Below are 27,537 nucleotides of genomic sequence, written 5' to 3' on the forward strand. Positions count from 1 at the left end.
GGAAAGATCTGGTACTTCAATCCCAGTCTCCTTGATGTTGGTTGCCCTGAGGAGGGAGTCAGCCAAATCTCGTCTCTGCAGTCCAGGAGGTTCTTGTGGACTGGAATCGCCACTGCCTGCGTGAAGTACTGGTACTGGTAGTTCAGGCCTTGTAGTACTCTGTCTTGGGTACTTGTTGTTCACCCACGTGGATCTTGAGAAAGCTGTGAGTTTCTGGAGGGACTTGGGGTGGGTCCTCTTTTTGGGTTATTTTTTGTTGTTGTTTTTTTTTCTTTTTTTTTAGTAAATATTTATTTATTTTTGTGGGTGGTGACTCGGGGCGTGGCTGGAGGCTGGTGTGTAGCTTGTTCCTCCGTTGCTTGGGTGCATGGCATGCCGCTGAACCGCGCCATGTTGTTGTGCGTGGCTCCCTCTAAAGGGGGACATAGTGGGGAGTGTAGCCCGCTGAGAGAGGAGTGGGTCAGCAGGAGGATTAACTGTGGCTGTTGTCCCACCCCTGGTGGTTCGCAGGTTCATGTGCTGCTCCACTTGACTGGTTGGGTGGCTCCATGTACCCCACCACCCTTCTCTGTCCTTCTTGAGAGGGGGGGAGAGCCTGCAGAGAAGGGGCAGGATGCACCCCTTCATCTGTGCCAGTGCACCTGGCTGCGTTTCCCACTGTGCCTGGAGGCAGAGAAAGAGGAGTGATAATGCCTCTTGAGTGGGCTTCTGCTGCTGTACTGCCTATTGTATATTAAACTGTACAGCGCTGCAAATGCCTTTCAGTGCTATAGAAATCATGAATAGTACAGAGTCCCTCATTCTAGCTGGAAAAGCACTCTGCCTAGGTTTTATGAAGAGCAAACAGCTTTTTAGACTGAGGAGTTTCAAACCCCCACCTTTGGAGAGGCATGGTCTGACATGCCGCATCTCTGAAGATATCAGCACCCTGCTGAGAAAGGCAGACTCCTGTTCCCAACCTGAGAGGGGGAGGGGGGCGGGGTGGGAAAGGTGTGAATTGTAGACTCTGCAGGACCCCAAGAGGGAAAGAAACATTGAGTTGGGCTGGGGCAGCATGTCTCCTACTGGGGGGAGAGGTCTGCAGGTCCCCTCCAAGGGAAAGAAGCATGGGAGATTCTTTCTCCTTAAATTCAGATTGGGAAGAGGGTGGGGCAGAGCCCTCGGGGCTGCAACAGATTATCATAGGTTTTCCCAAAAACAAAAAGATAGGACTTACCTTTGAACCCCAATCGGCTCCCTGCAGAGGCTGGCTGAAAGAGGCAGCATGCCGTCTGGAGGGTGAAAGCCCCGATCTGTTGCTTGCAGAGGCTGTGGATTTACGCAGCAGCATGCAAGACTCCTATCGGCTGCCCTGCAGAGGATGGCTGTGCGTGGCAACATGCAGGGATTCCTGGAGAGATCTCTCGGTCTGGCGAGACTCCTATCGGCTGCCCTGCAGAGGCTGGTTCTAAACGGCAACATGCAGGGACTCCGGGAGATATTTCTCTACTGGGCCAAGTGCAGGCGGGGTGATTAGCTGAGCCATGGCATCCTGGAGGCTCCTTGCCACTGTAGCATGTGGATCCCCCGCTGCTGCATTCTGATGAGAATGGCTGCTGGAGGAAGATTCTCGGGCCTCACTTCTCTTCATGCCCTGCGGAGGCTGGCTGTAAGCAGCAACATGCAGGAACTCCTGGAGAGATCTCTCGGTCTGGTGAGACTCCTATCGGCTTCCTGCAGGGGCTGGCGGCTAGCGACAGCATGCAGGACTTCCGGGAGAGATTTCTCGACCGGGCAAGTTGCAGTCGGGGGGGTTGACTGAGCCAGGATGTCCTGGAGGCTCCTCACCGGATTCGTCTGTGGATCCCCCGCTGCTACGCTCCGATGAGGATGGCTGCTGGAGGAAGATTCTCGGGCCTCACTTCTCTTCGTGAAGTGTCTCAGTGCCCTCTTCCTTAGCTTGCGTGCACGTGGTGGCATGTGCGCACAATGCAAGCCACACGGAAACCTCGAGCGCCGGATCCAATCAGTGGGCGCACAATTCATGAGGATCCAGTGTGTTCATCCTCCTCCTGCATCCCAGTTGTTTCTTTAGATGATTCAGGCATCTTCAAGTTGATGAGTAGAAAAGTTGTAATGGAGAGCTGTAGAAAAATCCGACCGATGGGAACGGGCGGAAACTAAAGACTGGGGATTAGGGGGAAGCAGGGGGAAATGGGTAGGGCTCGGGCATGCCCAGTGGGGCCCGGGCACTGCACGTGCTCAGAGAAAAAAAAAATAAAAAATAAATCTCTCTGAGCTATTGGAGAGCTTATCCGCAAATTGGGAGGTGTTGGGACAACACCCATATGTGGCTGACTCATCCTGCTTGTCCTAGGAGAATTTATTTTCCTGCTCTATTTTATCGATGCCTTTCAGTATTTTGAACGTCTCGATCATGTCCCCTCGCAGCCTCCTCTTCTCAAGGGAGAACAGTCCCAGTTTCTTGAGTCGTTCCTCATATTCCAAGTTCTCCATACCTCTTATTAGCTTCGTTGCTCATCTCTGCACCCTCTCCAGCAGTTTTATATCCTTCTTTAGGTTGGGAGACCAATGTTGGACACAGTATTCCAAGTGTGGCCTGACCATCGCTCTATAAAGCGGCATTATGACTTTCTTCGATCTACTCGTGATTCCTTTCTTTATCATGCCTAACATTCTGTTTGCTTTCTTTGCCCACGTGCCTATCATGATTTGATAAACCTTTTACGAAGTCCACTATTGTCTTTTCCAAGCTGGAATGCCCCAGCCTGCTTAGCCTCTCCTCCTAAGGTGCCACTGCGTTTCCTTTACAAAAATTTATCTTTTTGTTTCCTAGTGGATGGCATTAACAAATTACATTAAAGTGATAACATATTGAAAATAGGAGATTTATTGGCAGAGAACATTCAAATAATATCAGTGCATGAGATGGTAAGCAGGAAATAGCTACTTCCCCTCAAATCTAATAACAGGACCAGTATGGAAGTTTGCAACTTTTCAAAAATGAGAATGATGAAGCACATTATTTCTTTTGTAAATAACGATGGCTAGGCAGCTGCAGATATCGTGCTCTTTTTAACGTGGCATTTATTTCTCATCAACCCTCTTCTGTTGGAACAGAAACTGCAGTTCCCAAGATAAATTTTACATAGCTTTATTGAACGTGAAGAAAATCTTCTTTAAATCAGCCACAAACATACATTGCATCTGAAGAGTTGAATCGGGTTACTGCTCCCTCGGGTCTTTTAGATTTCATGAAGTGGATGTGGGATGAATGCAGTAATTTGATCAGTTTAGAAAAGGAATTGAACGATTGCGGATTTCTGAAATTTGCTTCAAACAGATAAGGGAGGATTTGATTATGGTTTGAAAAAGAAGTGGACGCTTCTTGGGCTGAGTGACTATGTGTATGAGCTATGGGGTGGCAAGACAATTGCGTGCGGACAACTGAGCGCATGACAATTCAGCGCATGACAAGTGAGCGCAAGACAATTCAGCGCAAGACAATTCAGCGCAAGACAACTGAGCGCAAGACAATTCAGCGCAAGACAAGTGAGCGCAAGACAATTCAACGCAAGACAATTCAGCACAAGACAACTGAGCGCAAGACAATTCAGCGCAAGACAAGTGAGTGCAAGACAATTCAGCGCTCGCAGATGTCTTGCGCTCACTTCTCTTCGTGCATTTGTTTTGCGCGCATTTGACTATGAACCGAGCTATAGGATATATGTTAGGGAAATATAGGAGGAGGAGTTTATTTGTGTGTAGGTAAGCTGGTGCATAGGGTCCATCTGCCAATAGATGTACACTAGACTGTCAGTTAACCAGCATCCATGGGGATTGAGAGATGCCTAGGACCCCGTAGGCCCGCCCCCAGGCCTGCCACACCACGCCCCAGTTCCACCCCATCCCGCCTCCAGTCCCACCCCCTGCTGCCTGTTTTCATCGGGCAGCACAGGCGACACAATGATATCACACGCACATGTGCGTGACGTCATGTGCACGGATGCTTTCCTGCCTGAAGGAAAGCTTTTCAAAACACGGACAAAGTGTCTTGTTTTGAAAAGCCATCCAGATCCCCGGACCTGACCCTATAGATGCTGGATAAATGTAGTTTCTGGTTGCTTGAGAGTTACTATTAAAAATAGGCCTAACTAATACTATACCCCATACTATGCCATACCATAAACTGTTCCAGACATGTGGTAGGCAAGGCGTGGGCGTACTCAGTTGTGGCGTGCCAAGGTTACGCTTAAATTTCTGCCAGAAATTGATTTTATTTTCATTTTTATTTCAAGTATGACCGCTTTGACCTTTTGCATTAAGCGGGATATCGAATGAAAAATAAACATATTCCTTTTGACATGCCAGGAGGAGTAGGCAACTCGATTCCCAAATGCTGCATACAGGTTCGAAGACGGCCATAATGAATTTGCAAGATCTGCACTATATTGCTATGCACCGCCTCCGTCCTATGGGAATGTGTCTCCTGCATATTCATTGTGGGCATCCAGAAAAACCAGGCCTCTTTGTGCCATTTCAAGCCTCAGGTTGCCTCCTCCGGACAAGTCAGAGAGAATATGCTGAGCCAATGCTACTTCTTTTCCCCCGTGAGGGGGGGGGGACCCCAGATCTGTACCAGTCATCCCTTGAGAGGTTGCCCAATCATTATATTTTCTGGGATACAAAGCTTGAAAGAAAATAAAGCTACTGTAAATTTCAGGTATAAATGTTCAGTGATATCATAGATTCCGGTGAGAGGCATCCCTATTACTCAGAAGATTCCACACATATTAATAATACAGTCGACCAAGACCTTGACAGCAAGAGAATGTATTTGGCGTGTAAGATGAAAATAAACATGATGGAATACAAACAAGAGCGTGGTGGTTTCCTTTGATTTATTTAGCTCCGCTGCTTCTCAGTTGACATTACTGGAAGCTAAGAACACACAATTGGGCAGTCCCACTTCTCTCGCCTTTCTGAATAGAGGCAATTCTCTTTCGGAACTCCTTCTCTGCCAGTAATAATTCACTTTGGAGTGGCAGCGGTAGTGTGTGCTATTTATAACGCTGAAACAAATCGCTGCCATGTAACAGCTGATTTAATAAAATATCTGGGAAGTATAATAGCTCCCAAAATATCAATATTGTAGGAAAAAAAGGAGGCATATTAAAAAGTGCCTGGCCACTTTAATGCCTCAAAAGAGACACTAATGTTCTACTTTGTGGGACAGCCTATTAATGCCCTATGTTCCCTTGCCAACCACGGCTTGGAGAAGTCTAGACTTAGTGTTGACGAGCCCTGAGCGGAGGAAGAACAAGATAATTGTCTCCTGATGTCGGGCTTCGCTATACCAAAAGGAGTTGCACGCCTTGCTTTTATCCCCACAAGGGGTAGCTGTCCTACCCAGCTAGGTGGGAGGTTATATATCAGATCACAGAAAGAAAACATGTCAAGTGATAACCCTATGGCACATTTCTTACTCTAGAATCCTGATTGAGTTTAGCACTTATCCAAATAAAATGCACCGAAAGACTAAACTAAGTGCACGGTCGGCCAACTGAGCAAACCTTTTTTATGTCAACAAAAATTTAAAGTGTTCCCTGGGGTCATCCAAGTGACGTATTTGTGGAATGCAGAATCCATAAAATCTACACTTAGTCGTCCTGTAGGGGGATAATCAAATGTTTTTCTAGACATCGTGGATGAAACTTAAAACGTTTTGAGTTAGATGATGTAAAAAAAAACCGGTATCTAAAGTGACCAGATAACCACTATAGAGACAAAATAAAGACTTAGACACGCTCCCCCAGTGTTCACTGACCCCCCTCACACTCCCACAAATATCAGAATAAAAAAGTACATGCCTGTCTCCAGAACATAGGAAAGCCTAGTAGAGCTGCACACAGGTGTCTTAAATAGCCTGGGGGTGGGCTGGTTAACCATAGAGAGGAGGACCCAGACCCAAAAGCCACTCTAACCACTACATTTATGGTGGAATATGTGCATCCACCAAGCCCCCCCCCAAACCTTACTCTACTGCCATATAGATGCCACCTGCAGCCATAAGTGCTATTGGGGTTGTAGACAGGTGGGTATAGTGGTTTTAGGGGGTGTTTGGGGGGGTTCACACAAACCTATAAGGGTGTTCTGGTAAGATATTTATGTGGCACCCTTTTTGTGAAGTTCACAGCAATGCCCTGTAAGGTGCCCCACTGCTCTGTTGCCTTATCTGGATGGCCTATCCATTACAAGATGACCCCTCCCACTTTCAAATGGCCCCTCCCACTTTCAAATGGCCCCTCCCACTTTCAAATGTTGTGGCATTTGGGACTTGGATGAAATTTTGGTTGAAAATGTGGTATACAGATAGATGTCCTAGCGGTCTGGACGAACAAGAGCCTGGACGTCCAGACAGATGATTTTCGAGAAAAAAAATATTCTAGACGTATTTTTCGAAAATGGGCATTTTCCCATTGCCATCTTAGGGCGTCTAGCGCCATCCGCCAAAATCAGGCGTAGGCGTATGTTTTGATTATGCCCCTCCACATTAATATTAATAATATTGCTCCCAAAATGAATTTAAAAAAAAACAAAAATTCTTATAAATAACATGGAAAATTAAGCAAAACAAAAAGTTTGAATTGCAAACCACTACTACAAATAGCTCAGATTTTCAGGGTGCCCATTAAGAATTATGAATGACATAGATTTGCATGCAAAGGGAAAGTATACATACAAATCTCTTTCGTGAATATTCATTAGTGATATATCCCAAGAGCATGACCCATTTATAGCCTTTAGACCAGGAGTCCCCAAAGTCCCTCCTCGAGGGCCGAATCCTGTCGGGTTTTCAGGATTTCCCCAATGAATATGCATTGAAAGCAGTGCATGCACGTAGATCTCATGCATATTCTTTGGGGAAAATCCTGAAAACCTGACTGGATTCGGTCCTTGAGGAGGGACTTTGGGGACCCCTGCTTTAGACAATCCCCTCCATGTTCTGTATTTGGTGACTTAAGTTGTGTGCAAAAATTGGTGTGCAGAACTTACTTGATTAATTGGTCTACTTGCCGATTAATACCTCACAGTTGACGCTACTGGGCAGTAATGAAAAGTTATGCTCCAAACACAGAAGTAAAACAATGATGATTCTCGAGAAACAAAAACTCATCCTACTCAAAAATTAAGAATGTGAGACAATAATACATCAGTTATGGAAATTGAGAATCACTGAAATAAAGGTTAGATATACAATATGATACTGACCTATGCAATAGCATCGGATATTTTTAAATAATGGGGTGAAAATCCTCTGAATCCCTCCTCCATCCTACTGAGATTGGGCGGTAGGATATCTAGGATGAGAGATCATAGACATTTTAAAAAACCCTCCTTCAAATAAAAAAAAAATGCATCAAAAGCTAATGCAATATATGTGAATTGACCCAATAGACCAAAAAAATAATTGTGCTTCTCTGTGCTCTGAATCAAGCTTGGAAAGTGTGATTCTATAAAAAGTCTATAAAAAATTTGTTTGCAAATTTGAAAATAGGGCATAGCCAGGGGAGGATCATGGGTATTCCTAAAAATTATGTGCATTGTTATAGAATATGCCAGATCCATGCACAACTTAAATGCAGGCATTTAGGGGCAAATTCTATAACTAACACTTTAACTTAGGCGCTGGTAGGCATGCTAAGGGCACCTAAATTAAGAGGGAAACGCTGTTTGAAACATAAGTGAAAATTCCAAGCGCCTACTAGCACCGGAATCGCACCGCTGGAGACGCCTACTTGCGCCTAACGCCACTTATAAGCATTGCTAATGCCGGAAGTGGGGTTAAGCGCCTTAAAGATTCACATCGAATATAGACACTGGAAATGAAGGCCTTGAAAACCCCGGCGCCTATCTTTGCTGGAGGCGCGATTCTCTAAACGGCGCTGTCACATAATTGACATGCGATTGGCGGCCGCTTTTACCGACAACGGTGCTGGTTAGAGCAGTGGTTTCAGGTTTTTATTCAAATTTGATGGATCGCTTATTCAATTTACTAAGCGATTAACAATTTCATAAAAGCGGGTTACAATGAATAAATAACAGACTCAAGTATTGGGACAAACAATTTTAAGACATACGTGGAACGTGAGGATAAACTTAGTTAATTTCAAGACTAAGCTTAAAAGTTTCTTATTCAATGATGCTTTTAGTTAATATTCAATGATGCTTTTAGTTAATAAATAACTTTATAATCCTTCTTAATCTTTTATTTTCTTATTTGTGCTTTTATTCCCTCCCTATTGTTGTAATCCTGAAATATAAAATTTGATACAGAATGTAACCCTTTAAATATAGTTTTCCTAATGTTTCATGATTGTAAGTGTTTGTAATTATGTAATTTTATTTGTCTATGTAACAACTACCCCAAGTTTTTATTCACTCATTATTGTTTGTATATCGCCTAGAATGTAGAATAGGCGATTAATCAAATTACATAATAAACTTGAAACTTGAAACTTGTTTATGGCTTATAGAGAGAGAGAAAAAAGGGATGGAACAATAGGTCAGGGTAAGAAATTCGAGCCCTAATATATGTATCTAAAAGGGTTAAGAGTTAAATGTAAAAATTAAATGCTAAATGCGTCTTTAAAAAGACGGCTTTTTAAAAGTTTCTTAAATTGATTGAGGTCTTTTTCTTCTCTAATGTAATGGGGTAGGGCGTTCCACAATTGGGGAGCCATTACAGAGAACATATCATGCCTTCTAGTTCCCCAACCTTGTCCTGGAGGACCACCAGCCAGTCGGGTTTTCGGGATAGGCCTAATAAATATGCATGAGACAGATTTGTATATAATGAAGGTGACAGGCATGCAAATCTTCCCCATGCATATTCATTAGGGCTATCTCGAAAACCTGACTGGCAGGTGTTCCTCCAGGATATAGGGTTGGGAACCGCTGGGTTAGAGAATCCAGGCCTTAAGCTTGGCTTTAGCTGGCCTACATAGGTGAATCTAAAAGTTATGTGATGCACCTGGCACCTGACGTGATTCTATAAAAGGTACATACACCTTGTGGAATCCCGCTAAGCACCATTCTAATCAGCAGTGATTTTTTAGCCACTGTATATAGAACCAGGCCCACAGTAACATAGAAACATAGAAGATGACGGCAGAAAAGGGCTATAGCCCATCAAGTCTGCCCACTCTGCTTACCCACCCCCTGTCTATGCTCTAATGACCCAATTTTCTTATCAGTAAACAGCGCTGTAAAATTGAAATCATTCTTATTTCATCGTTAGATATGAAAGTTAATGCATTTTAATCCTCAAACACCCATTTGGAGGCCTAGCGTTGCAACTCCTTCCCAAGACCCAGAGGTGACACAGGGTTCTTCAAACAACAGAGTACAGAAAAGACTCCGCATTACTTATTCCCCAAAACAGTCTGTGGTTATGGCTTTGTGCAAAAAAAAAAAAAAAACACCCTGATATTTAACCGCAAGTTTTAATTTGGATATGACATTCAAAAACCAGCTTTGGCTGTGTTCGTTTTAATGTCTTGATGGAAGCATTGTAATTAAAGTAATTATTATTATTTCCCCTCAGAATGTCAGTGTGGCAGCTGCACATAGGAAACATTCATGGCTGCCAGTTCTTTCTTCTCGAGCCTTTGTAAACTATTGTGAGATGTGAGAAGGTTCTTAGGACCAATAACAAAAACATTCATTCATGTCTGTTGTGAATAATTCAAAGGTATATTTGAGGTTGTAAGTCACATGTACCGTTAACTGTTTCTTTGACTCTCCTGTTAGTTGTTGGGGGCAAGTTGGGAAGGGGTTAACATTAGAGAATGACACGGGGACAGGAACTCAATTTCCACGTTCCGTCCCCGTGAGTTTTGTCCCTGCCCCATTCCAGTAAGCTCTGCCTTAACCACACAAGCCTTGAACACTTATGATTTTAAAGTGTTTGAGGCTTGTGCAGATGAGGACGGAGGTTAGGCATTGGTGGAATGAGGCATTATGACATCACAATCTGAGCTCTAGAATGTTGCTACTTAGGATTTTAAATTGTTTGAGGCTTCTGCAGATGAGGACGGAGCTTAGGCATTGGTGGAATGAGGCATTATGACATCACAATCTGAGCTCCAGAATATTGCTACTTAGGATTTTAAAGGGTTTGAGGCTTCTGCAGATGAGGACGGAGCTTAGGCATTGGTGGAATGAGGCATTATGACATCACAATCTGAGCTCCAGAATATTGCTACTTAGGATTTTAAAGGGTTTGAGGCTTGTGCAGAAGAGGACGGAGCTTAGGCATTGGTGGAATGAGGCATTATGACATCACAATCTGAGCTCTAGAATGTTGCTACTTAGGATTTTAGTGTTTGAGGCTTGTGCAGATGAGGATGGAGGATGGAGCTGGCAGGAATGGGGCAGGGACAGGAAAAGATCTCACGGGGATGGGACGAGAAAATGAGTTCCCACGGGGACAGGAAAAAATTTGTCCCCGGGTCATTCGCTAATATTCATGCATACTTTTGAAAATGTATCATATGGTACAATGGAATTCTTCTATACCAGGAAATCTAACTTCCCTGTAGTCGCTCCAACCCTATGGAACGCTCTGCCCTCTCAACTTCGTCATGAAAAACTTATCGATAAATTCAAGACAAAACTAAAAACATTCCTATTTCAAGATGCATTTCATTGCTCTTGAACCCTTCATCACCAAGTTAGCCAACCGCTTTTAAGAAGCGATCCCATCCCTAATGTTTTCCCCCTCTTTCTTTCCTTTTCCCTTCAACCCTTTTTTTTTCCTTCACCACTAATAATGTACTCTTACTCCCTTCCCTCTTTTCTAACCTCACCTTCATGTTTGTTATTGTTAAATGTCCTCTATGTACACATCCCCTCTTTCTTATAAGTATTACTATTTATAAGCATTTCTTCTACTCTTATTTTATCATTTTATTGTAAACCGGCTAGATACCAGTTGATGGTCGGTATATTCAAAATTAATAAACTTGAAACTTGAAGGGCTTGTCGTGCCACTGGGGCTTGCATGCATCTGAGAAGCTCAAAGCTATGCCGTCAGTAGTTTCAATCCCAGCAGGGCCTCCCGAGGCAGACAGGTTTCAGTGGAGATGTCAGACTGATATGCCACCCATTTGCGGAGCAGCAGGCGGGCTTTGTGGGAGGGCAGAGGGTGGCGCTTGATGCAATATCAAATTTATATACTGCGCCCGGCAATCTACTTCTGTATCATGCTACGAAAACTTGATGAAATCATCAAGTCGCTAGGACTCGAACACGAGTCAATGGCACCCGACAATCATATGCGCATAAATTAAAGGCTCCTTTTACGAAGGTGCGTTAGGGCCTTAACACGCGGAATAGCGCGCGCTAGCCGCTACTACCTCCTTTTGAGCAGGTGGTGGTTTTTTTGGGTAGCATGTGCTATAGCGTGCGCTAAAAACGCTTGCGCACCTTTGTAAAAGGAGCCCTAAGTCAGAAGTTTAGAGCAAACTGAAGAACCGGTGTACATGTAAAAACGTTGAAAAAAGGACAAAATACGTTAACAACATAAATTATTTGCTACCTGTTAGGGATTTGTTTCATGATATTTTCAGTCCAAACCGGCAGGATAAAAAAAAAAAAACCATAATTTGAGATTTTTAACCTTTGTTGGAAGAGCGTGTACTCCTTCGCAAAGACTGTGCGTTGCCAGAGAATGTGGTAAGTGCGGATAGCGTCCAGACCTTTCTTAAAATCAGCTACAAGTTCCTGGAGGAAAAGTCCATAGTCTGTTATTGAGGAAGACATGGGGGAAGCCACTGCTGGCCCTGGATCGGTAGCATGGAATGTTGCTATACCTTGGGTTTTGGCCAGGGACCTGGATTGTCCACTGTGAAAACGTGCTACTGGGCTTGATGGGACCACTGGTCTGACCCAGTAAGGCTATTCTTAAGTTCTTATTCTTGGGAAAACAGTATGCATTCTTCACAAATAGGGTTTACTCTTAGATCCACTAATCAGCAGCTTCTTACAATTCCCTCTTTAAGGTTATAAATACGAGGCGAAATGAAATCTTTTCGGTAACAGCCCCACCGACAATGGAATCACTTAGGAGACAGTATTAGAGAGATTTAAGGGTTCTCTGAAAGCCTTCCTTTTTAATGACACCTTTGGAAATCAATTTAAACCTTAGATTTAAATCTCCCTCTAACATTACAGGGTTACCAGTGATCCCCATCCGTAATGTTTTTCTCCTTGCTCGTTCTTTTTGTATAAAAATTGTAGGTCTTCCCTTCTACCCTACCGTTCAGTTTGTGATGCTCCAAGCCTTTCTATTATATGTTTCTATATGTGTATTTTTATTGATGTACATCGCTTTGAAAATTTTTACAGAAGTGTTTTTTTATCAAATTTTAAATAAAACTTGAAAGAGCGTTCATGACAGTGCTCCCAAAACTTTTTTTTTTTTTAAAATGGATAAAACCAAAAGTCCCATAAACAGCACAGAAAATTAAACAAAATTTAAAAATTGTGGAACAGCGCACACACCTCGGCTTGACTGTTAAGGCCTAGTAATCCCCCACGTTTAACAGCTAAAGCAGCTTAATTTCTGACAGACTCCAGCAGAAACCCAGTGGCTGTGTGAATAATATATCAACAGCTAAGATACTGCATATTTCCTTGGACTAAAAATAAATAGCTTTCTGATCCACATTTATTAAGAAATTTGTGGTGGCTGATGCACAGTGAGCTTGAGGAAAGTAATGTCTTGCATTTGAAGAACAGAAACCCTTGTGCTCGGAATACGGCTCAGCATTTACCATTATACTAATCTTTCAGAGAGATTTATTTTATGTTTCTGCCCTTGCATCCCCTTTGAAAAGATTCTGACACAAAATCCTCTGAAGGCCTTTTATTTAAGCCATGTACAGTAACTGCAATATGTGTTTGCTCAGATTCAATCAGTCAATGGCTTCTAAACTATTCTGCAAGCTGGGAATAAAAAAATGTATTTTGTATGTTAGCTAAACTAATTCTTATGAAAATGTATTGGCTCCCTTGAACCGAGAAATGAGTAGGCTGGGGGCCCATAACACGGCTGAGCCGAAGCCTACTCATTCTAAGGCTGGGGGAAGGGAAGGTAAAGGCAAACCAGTTTGGAGGGAATGAGAGAGGGAATTAGTGCGGGAAAAATAAGAGAGGCGTGCCCACTGTATATGACGACGACTGCTGGAAACTCGTGGATAAAAGTAATGATATCCTTCTGGTGCTGTAGGATCTCAGCGCGGCATTCGACATTATTGACCATCCTCTTATTGCATGGCTCTCTGAAATTGGAATTACAATGGTTCACCTCCCAAAGCGTAATAGATCCCAAAGCGTACTGCTCAACAATGCACGATTGAAACCAAAGCCGTTCAAATATTAGTCAATCTCTACAGTAGACCTGTCCTAGATATAGCCCATAAATACCAAATATAGATTCACTCCTTTGCAGATGACATCCAACTATATCTACTGCTAGGAAAAAAGCATGATGCTCAGATCACAAAACTCTTAAACTGCCTCTCGGAAATCAACAAATTACAACTAAACGCCTCCAAAACAGAACTCCTTTGGATCCGCAAAGAACAACCACACCCATCCCTCGCTTCACTGGGACTCAACTACTGTATCTGCAAAAGACCAAATGAGCAGCCTAGGAATACTCCTTGATTCCGACCTATCACTTTCAAACTGTGTCTCTTAGGTGGTATTTTCCTTATTTTACTACCTGCAACAACTCTGAAAAATAAGGGACTACTTTTCATAGTAACATAGTAATGGTCCATCCAGTCTGCCCAACCTGATTCAATTTAAATTTTTTAATTTTTTTCTTCTTAGCTATTTCTGGGCAAGAATCCAAAGCTCTACCCGGTACTGTGCTTGGGTTCCAACTGCCGAAATCTCCGTTAAAACCTACTCCAGCCCATCTAAACCCTCCAAGCCACTGAAGCCCTCCCCAACCCATCCTCCACCAAATGGCCATATACAGACACAGACCGTGCAAGGCCTTAGTTCAATATTTAATATTATTTTCTGATTCTAAATCCTCTGTGTTCATCCCACGCTTCTTTGAACTCAGTCACAGTTTTACTCTCCACCACCTCTCTCGGGAGCGCATTCCAGGCATCCACTACCCTCTCCGTAAAGTAGAATTTCCTAACATTGCCCCTGAATCTACCACCCCTCAACCTCAAATTATGTCTTCTGGTTTTACCATTTTTCTTTCTCTGGAAAATATTTTGTTCTACGTTAATACCCTTCAAGTATTTGATCGTCTGAATCATATCTCCCCTGTCTCTCCTTTCTTCTAGGGTATACATATTCAGGGCTTCCAGTCTTTCCTCATACGTCTTCTGGCGCAAGCCTCCTATCATTTTCGTTGCCCTCCTCTGGACCGCCTCAAGTCTTCTTACGTCCTTCGCCAAATAAGGTCTCCAAAACTGAACACAATACTCCAAGTGGGGCCTTACCAATGACCTGCACAGGGGCATCAACACCTTCTTCCTTCTACTGACTACGCCTCTCTTTATACAGCCCAGCATCCTTCTGGCAGCAGCCACTGCCTTGTCACACTGTTTTTTCGCCTTTAGATCTTCGGACACTATCACCCCAAGGTCCCTCTCCCCGTCCATGCATATCAGCTTCTCTCCTCCCAGCATATATGGTTCCTTCCTATTATTAATCCCCAAATGCATTACTCTGCATTTCTTTGCATTGAATTTTCTGAGTCTGACTTCACCCAACTACTCTATGACTTAGTCCTCTCCCACATGGACTACTGCAGTGTGCTATTCAACGGTCTCACAGCAAAGAACATACGTCTCCAGCATGTACAAAACGTGGCAATCAGACTTCTACAAAACCTGCATGCCCACAACCCTATCTCCCAGGCTATATCTCGCGCAGCAGAGTTGTGCACAGATTGCAAGAGGGAAAAGCAACACTGAGGGATACCAGTTAGGAGTAGATTGCAGTAATCTAAGCGTGGGGTTACGAGAGCTTGAATATCTCCCAAGGCCTTTCCTCTAAAGTCTGTCCCCAAATGCCATGATAAGCCATAAGAAAACAAGACAATTGACCCAATGATCTCCACAGACAAATCCAATGTTTCCAGGAAAAATGAAAAATATTTTTTTTGGTGCCTGATTAGCATGTGCCAATTTGGAGCTTATCGCTGGACACTTAAGCTTGTCCTGTGGTGAGCCATTTTAAGATGTGGTGAGTACCATATTTCCCCATATGTAGGCCACGGCCTATACATGGGTTTTACAAACCCAAGTATGGGGCGCGACCTAGTTATATAGGGCGGCCTATATAAATTTTTTTAATCATCTCCCCCCCACTCCCGGTACCTTTTTCGTAGCCCCGTGGATGACAGACGTCGAATCTCCAGCGGTGCAGGGAAGCCGCGATCTCTTCGGCGTCCGGCCTGCCCCTGCACCGCTTGCTGAGTGACTGACGTCAGTTCTCGCGAGTCCTGCGGGGGCAGGCCGGATGCCAAAGAGGTTGCGGCTGCCCTGCACCGCTGGAGATTCGCCGTCCAGGGGGCTCTGAAAACGGGGGGGGGGGGGGGGAGAAGATTTTAAAAGTCAGGGGAGGTACCGGAAGATAAGCCGTGGCTAATACCACGGGGTGGCTTATCTTCCGTTTTTTAAACATAGGCCGCCCTTTTCTGCGGCCTATACATCGGTGAGGCCTATGCAGCGGGGTGGCCTATTTGCGGGGAAATACGGTACGCACTAGCACTTGCCACAACTTAGTAAAAGAACTTCTAAGTGAGGTGAGAAAGAGATATAAAGAAGGGAAAGTCTCGAATAGTTGTCATGATTCTTAAAAGCTTGCACATCATTTAAATTTACCCCACCTCCCCCTTTTTTACAAAACCGTGATAGCGGGGTTTAGTTCAGCCCGGCGCACTGAGTGCTCTACGCTGCTCCCGACCCTCCTAGGAACTCTATGAGCGTCAGGAGCAGTGCAGAGCATTCAGTGTGCCGGCCTGCGCTAAAGCCCGCTATCGCGGTTTTGTGAAAAGGGGGGGAGGGGGTGGTTTAGTTATCGGCATCTTTCAGACACGCTGAGATTCAAAGATGCAATATTTTGTGTGCGTCCTAAGAGAAGACAATTTCACATTTGATTACTTTTAGAGAGAATTAAAAAAAAAAAAAAATACAATTACACATACAAATAGGAACTTCCCAAGTAAGGTATTCATACATTTAACAAATTCAATTTTTTTTTTTTCTATTTTCTACACGCTTTGAAATTAAGGTGATTGGTATTTACACTCTCCCTTCCACCACATAACAGTTCGCTGAAGAAAAATATCATAGTTCTGCCATTTGCAATAAATTATGCATTATACTTTGCCTAAGACAGTTTATAAATGAATATTATCTGTATTACTCTTTCCTAAATCATGTATCATATAAAGAGACAAGCAAATATAAAAAGGCAATTATATCTTTGCATTGTTAATACATTTTGTAACGAGCAGTGTTTCTGAGATGTGTTCATTATATTAATTTCCTTCCACTAGAAAGTCTTTAAGTTGTAGCTTTGTAACATTAGGAGTACATACACTTCAAAGACTGACTTCTTCAACTGCAAAATGCAAACCCCCAAAAAGAAAAGCATTTCTCCTGTTTTGTAGCCATGGGGAAAATGACAATCAGCACACGCAAAGAAGCAAGAGGATCTGCATATGTCCCTAATTCATAGGCATCAGGGACCGTGGCCTCCCCCAAAATTGGCAGTGCCTCTACTCCCGCACCTGCCTCCTCTTTTAGCCGCTCTAATTTTAAATTTTTGGCATGTGGCATCTTATTCTTCCTTCTTCCTCCTCCCACGCCCCCTCCACCATCCCCACGGGACCCTGGTGCACGACATCTCTCTTCACCTCCTGACTCCCCTACACCTCCTCCCCAGTTGCTGTTATTTTAAATCTTCGGGCAGCCGCAGTGTTGACAAGTTCAGCCTTCTGCCTGCGCTGGAACCCTTCGTTCATTAGCAGCAGCCTGACTAGGCGAGAACAGGAAGCTGCTGATAAATGAAGACTTCTGGGGTAGGCCAGCGGCAGAAGGCTGATCTCGTTGACGCTGTGGCTGCCCGAATATTTCCACATCTCCTCCACAGATGCTGTTATTTTAAATCTTTGGCCAGCCACACCGCAGCGTCAACGAGATCAGTCTTCTGCCGTTGGCCTAACCTGGAAGTCTTCATTCAGTGGCAACTTCCTGTTCCTGCCTAGGCGAGCTGCTGCTGCTAAATGAAGGGTTCTGGGGCAGGCCGAAGGCTGAACTCGTTGATGCTGCGGCTGCCCAAAGATTTAAAATAACAGCGACTGGAGAGGAGGTGTGAGAGAATTGGGAGCTGATGTCATGCTGCAGGGTCCCGCTGGGGGGGAAGGAGGGAGAAGAAAAACATACATTACACGCCACAGGCTGAGGGGTAGGGTTGGGAAGACAGGGAGGACAGATGCTGCACGGGCTTGGGGAGGCACGGAAGGGCAGATGTTGCACAGGCTGGGAGGGGGTTGGAGAGGATAGATGCTGCACAGATTGGGAAGGGGTTTGCAATTACAGATACTGCATAGGCTAGGGGGTTGGAAAGGACAGATTCTGCATGGATGAGAGATGCTGCCAGTGGGGGAGGGAAGAGAGAATGAGAATTGTTGGACATAGGTGCATGGAGTGGGAGGGAAAGAGAGATGGTATACATGGGGAAAGGAAGAAAGGGGGAGAATTGTTGGACATGATAGTGGTGGAGAGGAGGGAAGGAGAAATGTTGCACTGGGAGGGATGAGAGATGACTCAAAGAAAGGGAGAGGATTCTGGAGAAGGGTAATGGAAGGAAAGAAAGAGTTTTCAGACCACTGGAAGGAGAAGGAGAGAGAAATGCCAGAATGCCGGAAGGAGGGAAGAGAGAGATGCCAGACTGCAAGAAGGAGAGGAGAGAGAGACGCCAGACTGCAGGAAGGAGGGAAGAGAAGGAGAGATATATGCCAGACTGTGGGAAGGAAGGAAGGGGAGAGAGATGTTAAACCATGGGAGGAGAGAGGGAAGAAGAGAGATGCTGAACCATAGGAGAGGGGAAGGGGGAAGACAGAGATGTCAGATCATGAGAGAGGGAGGAGATGGTGCATAGGGATGGTAGGGAAGGGGAGAGAGAGGGAGGAGATGGTGAATAACAATGGGTATGGCAGGGAAGAGAGACAGAAGAAATGTCTAAAGTGTGTCTAAATTGTAGGTGCTGCTACATGCAGTTGCTAATCAACCACAAGCACCACTTATAGAATCACACCTACTCTAGTGGCACCTACAGAGACTTAGGTGCCCAGGTCTACTCGAAGCTCTCGTTTATTTGCCTATCTGACACTGAAATCTTGTTGGTATAAGAGATATTTGGAGAGAACACTTGCATTTCAAGCAGGCAATTGGCTAGGCGCAATTATTCCACAAGCTCTGTCCTATTATTCCTTTAGAAAAATGGTGAAGACCTATCGGTTTGATAAATTTATTGCACAATATCTCCTTGTTTCCTTGATTGTATTTGCTGAATGCCTGTGTTTTTCACTGATTGTTCAGTTCTCTTTTCCGTGAGCCGCCTAGAACTGTGTGATGTGGCGATATACAAGAATAAAGTTGTTATTATTAGGTACTGGTCTATTAGGCCATGTTTTACTTGGCCTAATTTACCACCACCTAACTTGGATGTCTAAGTCTACCACACCTATTCTCCATCCCCTCACCCAGACGTGGGCAACTCCGGTCCTCGAGGGCCGGAATCCAGTCGGGTTTTCGGGATTTCCCCCCATGCATATGCCTTGAAAGCAGTGCACGCAGATGGATCGCATGCATATTCATGGTGGAAATCCAGAACACCCGATTGGATTCCGGCCCTCGAGGACTGCGGTTGCCCATGTCTGCCCTGACCGCACCTACTTTTCAGGCATCGGAGGTCACCTCTACTTAAGCGTTGCTAGGCGCTGCTCTGAGTTCCACACGGAACTCTTAACTGTTTAATTTTAAAAAAAAATTTCAGTTAACTTCAGTGGCGCACAGTTGGTCAATTACCACACCATTTAAACGAATTAAGACAATTTGGGTTGCGTTCAGATTTTAGTTAGGCATTGCTAGGCATCCTCAATATAAGCCCTAGTGGTGTCTAACTTAAGACACCATTTATGAAATCTGGTCCCAAAGGTGAGCGCAGACACCAGCGCGCCGACGATCGAGCGCTGACAATTCGGCGCGGGAAAACTTAGTTTTAAAGAGCTCTAACAGGGGGTGTGTGGGGAAAACCCCCCCCCCCACTTTACCCCCCCACTTTACTGCATAGTGTTCACGCTGCCATTGGGGGGGGTGCAACCCCCCACATTATAGAGAAAACAGAACTTTTCCCCCCAAAATCAGAATAAGTTCTGTTTTCTTTATAATGGAGGGTTCCAACCCCTCAAACCCCCCATCTCCAATGGCAGCACGAACACTATGCAGTTCCCCACTCACACCCCGGTTTGGAGCTCTTTAAAACTAAGTTTTCCCGTGGCATCCTTCTTTCTTGCGCTGGATTGTCAGCGCCCTGGTGTCTCGCGCGCGACTGACTATGAACCGGTCCTGGTTTTTGACATTTCCTAGGGCCCTTCTACAGTATTCTCTTTATAAACAGGAAATAAAATTAATCTGATAATGGAGATATGATTCAGGGAAGGATTTCTGCATTAGAAACACACTTTAGTGGTGCCACGGCTGTCGTTTCAAATAGCTGAATTAAACAAGTCAACAAGTCCCCGAGGGGGGTAGCAGGTGTTATAAGGAAAAGTGATGCTGCGTAAGGAGGAGAGACTTGAGCCCCCGACCTGTCGGTGCCGCTCTCAAGGGGCTGCCGTAGAAGAGTAGGATTGCAAGATGATATCTTGTTGGGAAATAGAAACAGCAAGTCCAAGAATTGGAGCTTTCAGGAATAGACTGGTGATATACAATTTTGTAATTATGCTCAGGTACTTTGGCTGCTAACCCGGTCAGTCGCTGCCGTGAGTTCCAGCTTCAGCAGCTGAGCGGTACCGAGCAGTAGAGCCAAAGCGCACTCCTGCTTGGTACCGCTTAGCAGCTGAAGCCGGAATTTGTGGCAGCAACCAACTGGGTCAGCAGCGGGGCAGGAGCATGGAAACTTTGCTCCTGCCCACTACACCTCTGGACCACCAGGGATTCCAGCGGCAGAGGAGATACGATGGATAGGGCAGGGAGGGGGCAGGGTGCAGAGCTTGGCAGCCCGGTGGAGGCCTGCAATAGGTCTGGGAGGGGATTGGGTGGGCGCTGGCCCGAATATAAACCGGGGCCCCCATTTTTGAGCCAAATTTTTGCGCCCCCCCAAATCCCGGTTTATATTCGAGTATATATGGTAATACCCCCTTTCAAGTTATGTACTCCGCTTAGAAGTTTGATTAAGCAGAATAACAAATTTTAAATAAACTTGGAAGGAAGACTTCCAGAGCAGGCCTGCTCACTGACACTGCATGGCAGCTGCCCGAAGATTTGAAATTACAGCGACCGGAGAAGGTAGGTGGGGGAGTCATCGTGCTGCAGGATCCTGCTGGGGCTAGGGTTGAGCTTCCCCCCCCCCCTACCAAACAAAAAAGTGTTCTGCCTATAAGTCTGATTCTGTCCATTGAATTCAGCACTGTGGGTCCCATAAAGCACAAGTGTAGAGAGCCCCTGGGGCTAATTTTTAAATGTTTCCACTGTTTTTGCTGGTAGCACCCTACAGACTAGCAGATTTATTGAAGCGCAAGGTTCCAAGGAACAAAGTGGGTGAATGCATTTGCGCTTCCGTCTGATGACGCGGACTCTTGTTCGCAAAAGCTTATATGCCTCAAGAAATCTGTTAGCCTGCAAAAGTGCCACCAGCCCCCTCTGTTGTTCCTGCCATTGACGCTTCTGGAAATAATACGATCCTAGTTTTCATTCTCTGTGGAGTACGCCGGGACGATGTGTGTTTCGCCACCCTTCGGATGGCTTCGCATTCTCTCATACGACTGAGGCTCTGACCCAAATTTTCTCGCTGCTTCAAGCCGAACACTTGTCACAACTTTATAAGGTACTGAACGTAGATTTGGAAAAAAAAAAAAAAGTTCTACTGCTTTCTGAACTTACTGGCTACCCCGCTCGCCACCCCACGTGACGACAATACCTAATTTTGAAAATGAATCTGGCTTCTAATGTCTTCCTGACCTGCTATTGTTTGTTCATGTTTTCCTTGCAAGTGGACTGCTGGGCACGGTGGACCTCTGGTCTGACCCAGCAGAGGCACTTCTTATGTTCTTCAGGGGCAAACTCAGGAGCACAGCCCGCTGCTAATAGGTCATCACATCTCCAACCTTGCGTGATTAGGGCTATAGCCTCAACACCCTGAGGTCACAGGTCATTTAAAACTCCATTGCCAGATTGTGTCCAGTTAGTCAGATTGTGAGCCCACCAGGACGGATAGGGAGAAATACTTGAGTACCTGATTGTAAGCCACGTGGAGGGGCATTTTCAATAGGATCTCTTAAGCCTGAGGTTGGATGTTTTGGGCAAGACGTCCACGAATCCAGAAGGGGGGAAAAAAAAAAAGTCCATTTTCAAAGCTGCCGGGCGTCTATCTTTCATTTTCGAAAATGGTTTATGCCTAAGTTTTGGTCCTTTGCTGGCCATTTTCAAAAATAGAAACATCCACATGAAAAACGTACAAAAGCAAGTTTTGTAGACACACCCAACTACCATATGTTTAGTCCGTTTTGGGGATTCCTCCTGCCAGGATCAGCTGAGCTGGCAGGGAGATTCCTCTCTCCCTCCATCACTCGCAGGCACCAACCCTCCAACCCCCTCTACAGAGAGTCCCCGCACTACACCAACAGCCCTCGACACCCCCCACAGCACTGGAAACACCCCCACACACACATCACCTGACACTCCCGACAGCACTGGCAACACCCCCCTCCCTCAACACACAAATACACAACCCACCACCCCCTGATAGTTAGGCCAAGAAAACCCTGGTGATGCCTAAGATTCAGGCATCTACCGGGTCCTAAGTCCATTTTAGACACTGCTAGGCACAATTCTCTAGGAAGATCGACAAGTGCTGCCACAGTGTTTATTTTTTTAAGCGCCATTTATAGAAATCGGGGCCAAAATGTAACATTCCTTTCCAACACCACGACCACCACCCAACTACAGCAATATCAAAGCAAAATAAATAGCATATTCCCTTCCAACACCACGACTACGACCACCACCCTATCAAAGCAAAAGGAATAGCATGAACAAGAGAAACCTACAGACCCTTACTTCTCAATAGTACACGTGTTTCTTCCAAGTAGGGGGGAGAAAAAATATTTCCTTTTTGGATGCATTCCTGCTAAACAAAGCTACAGTTACAATCTTTATAGAAATCTCTCTGCTAATATTGATCAGCAGTGTCATGCAAGATTTAAGACACAGCAGCTTCAAAGTAAAGGTGTTCTCGGAACTGCTTACAGACTTATCTTCTTGTAACAGATGTTCAACCGAGTCCTTATCTGACTGTGCCTGCTTTTCACAGTTAGTGTAGCCAAATGCCGTATCACTTAGCTGAAGGCGGTGAGGAACGGGAACCTCGAACTTTGGGGATGGGGGCAGAAAGGAGATGCAATTTTCAAAGCTGTTTGTGCAAATAGCAATTTTCTTTCTTAAACTGTCCATCTGAAAATTAGCCTCTCTCGGTGCAGCTAAAAGTCCTGTCTGGTGCATTCAGTATCGGCATCCAATCCCTGTACAATCGCGTTGCTGACAGCCCTTCATCTGGGTTTCTTGCCTGCACCCAACGTCATCAGAAGGCAACACTGGCTGCTTTGGAGGTCTCCTAGCCTCAAAACATAATGCAACGACTTCTAAAGGTGAAAAGGGACTCTCCACATGCCCCATAGTCACCATCACTCACCGTCTCACTTATAAAATACTCCTTCTTACTTTCAAAACAAAAAACTCCCACCAACCAGCCTTCATTGATAAACTTTCAATCCCGTATGCATCCTGTAGGGCTCTCCAATCTAGCAACCAAAACCTGCTCACTATTCCATCGATACGAGAACTCTTTTACGACCCTGCCCACCAATCCATTTTCTCCGTCACTGCCCCCACTTTGTGGAATGCCCTTCCAACAGACCTCCGATTAGAAAACTCGTTAGAAAAATTTAAAACTAAACTCAAGACCTTTCTTTTTAAAGATACTTTTGACTGCTAACTTTTTATGGTTAGGTCATACCTTTTTAATGTCAACCTTTGATCCTTTTTTTATTTTTTATCCCTCTCTATTGTTATATCCGTAACTAAACTAAACCTTAAGTTTATATACCGCATCATCTCCACGGATGTTGTGGAGCTCGGCACGGTTTACAAGAACTTAAAATATAGGAAGAGAAGGAAAAAAAAAGGTTTACATGAATTTATATATAGAAGAGAAGAGTAAGGGGAGATAGAATTAGACACCTGTTTGATAAACGGTATATCAAAAGTAAAGGAAACTTGGAAACTAACTTGGGCTAAACCAGGGGTAACTGCCATTCACAACCATGGGATCTGATGGCAAAGGCTGAAGTGCATTGAGAACCAGCTTTAAGAAAAAAAACAGCCTGAATGCTTCCATTTCACTTCAGGAGAGGAATGCACTATATATTCCCTAGGGCAGGGGTGTCAAAGTCCCTCCTTGAGGGCCGCAATCCAGTCAGGTTTTCAGGATTTCCCCAATGAATATGCACGAGATCTATTTGCATGCACTGCTTTCATTGTATGCTAATAGATCTCATGCATACTTATTGGGGAAATCCTGAAAACCTGACTGGATTGCGGCCCTCGAGGAGGGACTTTGACACCCCTGCCCTAGGGCTAGAAAGAAGCATCTTGAATGTGTCCCTCCCTGCAACCATTTTCGATTTTATTCCATCTACTATGGTTACTGTTAAACTAGACCAGTGATTCCCAACCCTGTCCTGGAGGAACACCAGGCCAATCGGGTTTTCAGGCTAGCCCTAATGAATATGCATGAGACAGATTTGCATATGATGGAAGTGATAGGCATGCAAATTTGCTTCATGCATATTCATTAGGGCTAGCCTGAAAACCCGATTGGCCTGGTGTTCCTCCAGGACAGGGTTGGGAACCACTGAACTAGACGTCTATGGAAATATGAACTCTATCCAATCTGAGAGAAAGCTGTTGGCTCTCAAAACAGACTTTTCTCAAGAGCTTTTTTGTTGGTTTCCTGGTTCTGGTCCAAACTTAGCTTTTCAGTTGTTTTCACTTTACACTGCATTTGCCCTGTAAGTTATGAAGAACAGTCTTTCAAAAATGTAATTGAGTTAAAAAAAAAAAATTATTTACCACTTTAGCAGGGATTCGCTGACAAGTCTATGAGAAAGTATGAAAAATTCAACCATTGACAGTTTGACAGTTTGGTTTATTCAACACTCTTTATCAAATTTATATCTCAATAGAGCTTGAAGCATGGAATCGTTTCTGGCTTTGCAGACTATCTCTGTAATGTGCAGAATGTATTCTGCTTACTTTTCTATTACCATGATTAAAGATTATAAAGAATTGATCATGCAGAACCACACATACACACACACAAGACAGCCACAAGACCTTTGGAGTTCATGGCTCATTATATATGTATGAGTGTATTTGACTGTCGGCCATAATGAGGGGCATTCATGGACGTCAACCTGATTATGCTGAAAAGAACTTGCCAGACAGCTGCCCAACTAGGAAGGCATTTTTCATCTTATTTTTTATGAGCTGACATATACTTTAATATTTCATATGCTTCCATTTGCAATATGCAAGAGAAATCGTTTTGATTTCTTGCTGTAATTATTTCTCCTAGGATTGTATACTCATGGGGAGAATTTCCAAGGCTACTTTCATTCCTTTGTACTAATGGAAACTCTCAGGCTGCTAACATGGATGAAGGTGTAAACATACAGTCATATGTTAACCCTGGACGCTATATAGACTTCCCCCTACTGCATAGGCAATTTATTTATTTATTGAACAATATGTAGAAATAAAACAAAACAAAGAGAATTGAGGTGATACCTTTCTTATTGGACTAGCAGGGGTGTCCAACCTCAGCCCTCGCCAGGTTGGGGGTTTCAGGATTTCCCAAATGAGATCTTAACACATTTCCTGTATGAAAATTCCTGCAAGATGGACGTCCATTTTGGACTTTATGACCTGGGTGTCCCTATTTTGACTTCTTAAAGAAATACTGGGACAAATGGCTTATATAAATAGATCACACTTCAGATTGGAAGGGTATATATTCTCTTACCCCTCCTAAAGCTCTTCACAGTAAATAGTACAACGTTTATAGATCCTCAGACGTACCACCTAGCACTCGCTAGAACAGCTTGTTTATCAATCACTGCACTAATGAGATGTTTTAGTGGTGAGATAATCTATGTATGGTCACCATCTAACAGTGGTCCTCGGAGCACAATAAGTGACTTCTGTCAGTGGTGTAGCTTGTTGATATACCTGGAGTATTCTATGTGGCGTCTATTTTGACTTGGGAATCCTTTTAAAAATGTCCCTCCACACGCGTGTGAATAGCTAAGATACATTGTTTCACTATTCATTCCATTTATTTTGGGAAATGGACACATATTAGACTGTTCTATCCTAGTGAACATGTTTTGTTAACAGCCATTTCCACAGGTACAACAGATTTGTTTCAGTTTTGTTTTTGGTTTTTTTAAAATCATCTTTATTAAGGAGTCAACTGATAACAGAACCGTCAATTACAATGGGATATCCAGACAAATAAGCAGGGTACAACAGGATAAGATCAGCAGAACAAGAATCAAAATCAAGGAAAACAATAGATGTCTCAACCCATGAAGATGGACTTTTATAGAATTGACCTCCTGATGTGTTTGTAGGGTTATTGTGCAAAATCCAGAGTGGTGTAGAATGGGTACAAGTGGATTGATTGACTAAGACTAGGGGACACTCAATGAAGTTACAGGGAAACCATTAAGGGGAAATATTTTTTCACTCAGAGAATAGTTAAATTTTGGAATGCATTGCCAGAGGATGTGATAAGAGTGGTTAACGCAGTTGGTTTGGATAAGTTCTTGGAGGATAAGTCCATAGTCTGCTATTGAGAAAGATACGGGGGAAGCCACTGCTTGCCCTGGATCGGTAGCATGGAATGTTGCTACGCTTTGGGATTCTAGAATCTTGTTACTCTCTGGGATTTCGGAATCTTGCTATTCTATGGGATTCTGTATGGAATGTTGCTACTGTTTGGGGGTTTTACCAGGTACTTGTGACCTGGATTGGCCACCGTGAAGTAAACTATAAACTGCCTAGAATGGTAGAATAGTTTTTGGTAGACATTTTTCTAAATAAACGAATATTGAGCCACATTACCATGCTAGTTTGAACGCTAAAAGGGGGGGGGGGAGGGGAATTCGTCAAAGGGCAATAAGCGCATTAACATGCGCTAACCACTAAATTTGCCCATAGCGGTTAGCACGCACTAATGCGATAGCGTGTGCTAATGTGCTTATCACCTTTTGATGAATCCTTTTCTAAGGGCCAACTTCTAAAAAGATTGGCGCCAATCAGAACGGCACTCAGCGTGATTCTATAAAAGGCTCACTATATATAGAATCGTGTTTAGCGGTCATTCATGGCATATAACATTTAGGTGCACCCATTTTAGGCCCATAAAAATGAGGCTTAAATACCCGTGCCTGAGTTGAGTGCGGATTAGGCATATTCTATGATAGTATTTCAACCTTTTAGGAATCTCCATGATCCACCCCTTGGCCGGGCCTCCATTTGAGTTTCATGCACTAGAAGTAAGGCGCACCACTTTATGGAATGCGCTTACAAAGTTGCATGTGTAGCCTCTAATCGACGACAGGTTGCGTCAATTATGAGTTGACTGCGCAGATTGGATGCGCACACCAATTTGCATGCGCATACAGAATTTGGGCTTAATTGCTTAGGGCCCCTTTTATCGAGCTGCGCCAGAGGTTTTTAGAGCGAGGCGGCACGGCAAATGCTCTGTCGCTCGTGGAATTCCTCTATATAAGTTGGAGCGCCGGCCTCACCAGCCCGCGCTAAAAACCTCTAGCGCGGCTTGATTAAAGAGAGGGGTTAATGCTGATATCTAGAACGCTGCCTCAAACAATGCTCGCCGCTCCCTTAGCTCCATGTAAAACAGACCATTTGCAATGGAATTCTTTTTTAAAAAAGACGTTTTGGAAGATTATTTATGAGTGCATGGTTTGATAAACGAAGTGCCTCTATGATCCCCCCCTCCCCCAACAATACTTGTTCAACTAGTAAAAGACTTCTGCCGTGCTATAGTTCTGTGATCTCATGTGCCCCTTAGCAGATTGCTTGAAGTAAGAGTGCATGCTAATTTCTCTAGGGCTGTTGTTCA

General features: G+C 44.2%; 1 protein-coding gene across 4 annotated transcripts in view; it reads left to right on the forward strand.

Annotated features, from left to right (window-relative positions):
• The window catches only part of SPOCK1 (SPARC (osteonectin), cwcv and kazal like domains proteoglycan 1), a 462,854-nt gene that overhangs the window by 195,198 nt on the left and 240,119 nt on the right, over window positions 1-27,537 (forward strand). The gene's annotated exons all lie outside the window — the stretch shown is intronic.

The sequence above is a fragment of the Geotrypetes seraphini genome, chromosome 18, assembly GCF_902459505.1.
Source record: "Geotrypetes seraphini chromosome 18, aGeoSer1.1, whole genome shotgun sequence".
NCBI lineage: Eukaryota > Metazoa > Chordata > Amphibia > Gymnophiona > Dermophiidae > Geotrypetes > Geotrypetes seraphini.